This window comes from Petaurus breviceps, unplaced genomic scaffold (assembly GCF_028583685.1).
Source record: "Petaurus breviceps papuanus isolate PSGF00001 unplaced genomic scaffold, PetGlider_PUasm1.0 90752, whole genome shotgun sequence".
NCBI classification, from domain to species: Eukaryota; Metazoa; Chordata; class Mammalia; order Diprotodontia; family Petauridae; genus Petaurus; species Petaurus breviceps.
Window position 1 is genome coordinate 2926037 of NW_027187336.1, and position 3083 is coordinate 2929119.

The following is a 3083-nucleotide window of genomic DNA, read 5'->3' on the forward strand; positions in this document are numbered from 1 at the left end:
GACCTGTTGGGTATAGACACAAATGTAGACATTTGTAGGAAATGTCAGGGTTCCATGACTTATGACATAGTAACACCTCAAAGAAAAAGGAAAGGCTCAAAAGGCATTAAGATTAAGTGGATAGTTTTCATTGTCCTTGTGGTACAGATTCACAGCTGACAAACTCTTCTGTTTCCTCTGTGACTAAGGCTTAAGGTACCTTGTGCCTTAAGTGGCTTGGCACACATGACTTACTCAGGGACACATGTAAAATACAGATATATAGGGAAAACTTCTGATGAACACCACCTTGCTACATTCAGATGCTTCATCACAAAGAGGTCTCATCTAGTGCCCTTCTTCCTTCCTTCCTTCCCTCCCTCCCTCCCTTTCTTCCTCCCTCCCTCCCTTCCTCCCTTCCTTCCTTCCTTCCTTCCTTCCTTCCTTCCTTCCTTCCTTCCTTCCTTCCTTCCTTCCTTCCTGCCTTCCTGCCTTCCTGCCTTCCTGCCTTCCTCCCTTTCTTCCTCACTCCCCTTTTCTTCCCTTCTCTCCCTCTCCTTTCTTTCCTTCCTCTGTGCCGCCCCATGTCCACTTCAAAGTTGTTTAATCAGTTTTACAACCAGAGTGGAATGACTAGAAAGGAAGCCCTGCTTTCCTAATTTTTATGAGTTGCCTGGAGATGGCACCACCATGAGAGAGAAGCTGGTGTAATCCTTGGGACTACTGATCCCTTCTGCTGCCACCTTCATAGTTCAGCTGCCTTGCCTTCCTTACTGTTGTAAAACAGAAGTCAGTTGGGCTCAGAGAACTGTCTTTGTTGACTTGTTTGTAAAATTGTTATAATGAACTTAAGCAAGATTCATATTGCCATGTCTTTGTAACTTTCTGTCACTTTGCTTTCTAAGAGAAGACTTTCCAAGTGAGCCACAGTGTCCCTTGTAGGTCTGTCCCACTAATCAGATACATTAACATGTGATTAGAAAAAAATGTCACTATGTAACCCTTTGTTTTTAAGAGTCCCATGACCTAAAGAGGATGGGTAGAAACAAGAGAGAAGCTTCTAAGATAAATAATTTATATTGAAAAACAATAACACTGGTAGTTAGTATGGGTTCCCTATGCTAAATTAATATTTCCTTTTTCTTAAAATGTCTGGTGGCAGCCTGAACAGGGATGTATTAAACTGATCAATTGCCACATTTATGTTTTTATACAAGGAATATTATGATGAAGCAACCAGACCACTTTTCTAAAATGTTTAGCTAGGAAATGCAATAGACAATAATGTATCTTGATTTCAGTAAGACAATTCCAAGTCTTTCATTATATTTTTTTGTGGATAAGATGGAGAAATATGGGTTGGTTGATAGGACAGGTAAGCAGATTCATACCAATGATGGAATACCAATTCCCAAAGTCTTGATTGGTCAATTTTCATGTCATAGCAATATCATTAGTGAATTGCCCTCATGTCCATGGCCATGGCCATGTCCTGTTCAATATTTTTATCAACAACTTGGATGAAGACAGATAGAATACATTATTTTCATATGACAAAGAGCATTTCCCATCACAAAACATAATAAGAACTCTGAAAACCTCAACCAGCTGGGTAAACATTAAGTCTTACATCCATTTCCAAAATCAGTTGTACAAATCAAGTATAAGATGGACAGGATTTAACTTTAGAGTAGTTTAAGTGAGGCTTTCAAATAACTACCTGGTCAATATGAGCCAATAGTATAATGTGAATGATGTTAAGCTAATGACATTAATTACAACAAAGAAATCTAGAGTTCCCTTTCATTTTGCACTGATAGGACCATATCTAGAGTACTATATTCAATTCTGAACACCACATTTCATTAGAGACATATTAGAGAATATATTAGAGGAGGGTGACATGTGTGCCAAGGGGTCTCAAACCATGCCATGTGAGGAATGGCTGAAGGAGCTGGGGATTTTTAACCTAAAGAAGTGAAGAATTATATAGGGTATTGATCCTACGGGGGGGATATAAGACTTGAACAAGACAGGATGGAAAGGACTATAAATGTAAATATAATAAATATGATATATATAATATGTAACATATAACAAATATAATATGATTAATATGAATAAATATAAATATGAATAAAGTATTGCACCTGCAAAAGTATACCTTTGCCAACATTAATAAGCTCTTTTGTGTCCACAATGTCTCAGTGGTAGCCTAAACTCTACTAGCCTCAAGGAAGCCAACTTACTGTTTAAATTCCTTTGCAGGGATTCATATAGAATTTACTTGATTCATAGAATCCCGATGGTAGTCTGATTCAACCCATTTATTTATAGGTGGAGAAACTGAGGCCAGGCATAATTAACCTGCCTTACTTAGGTCACGCAGCAAGTTAGTGGTGGAGCTGAAATTAGAGCCTAAGTGTCCTAACTTTCAGGTCGCAGCTCTTTTCCTTATGTCACACAGCCTCCTCTCGTTTCTGGCTCAGTTGTATTCCAAGATGCTAGGAGTTCATAAATATATGGCAGAAGAAGGCAGAATAAGGACAGAAGAAGAATAAGACTAAACACAAAACAGTACAGAAGAATATGGACAAGCATGTGGTACTAAGTACTCTCTAGAGCCAAATTTAAATTATGGCTCAAATACACAGCTCATTATTATGTCTGTTTGGATATAGGAGAATTAAGATCACATTCCCTTAAAAGCATAACAATTATATACATAACAACGATATACAGTAAAATACTGATATAATAAATGTATTTTATGATGTGGGCATTAGGGTATAGATTAAAAATGAGATCATAGACACAGAAGGAATAATAATAAAACCTACCATTTATATAGCTTTTTAAGGTTTGCAAAGCACTTTACTCACTTATCTCATTTACTCCTCAAAATAACTTTATGAGGTGCTATTATTATTGTCATTTTAGACATAAGAAGCTTGACATAGAGAGGTTAGGTTGCTTGCCCAGAGTCACAAAACTATTAAATATCCAAACTCCTATATTCCTTACTCCAAGTTCAGTGCCTTATTCACTACACCAGTAGGGTCAAATTTAAAGAGTTTGACAATCCCAGCTGTCTGCATAAAGAC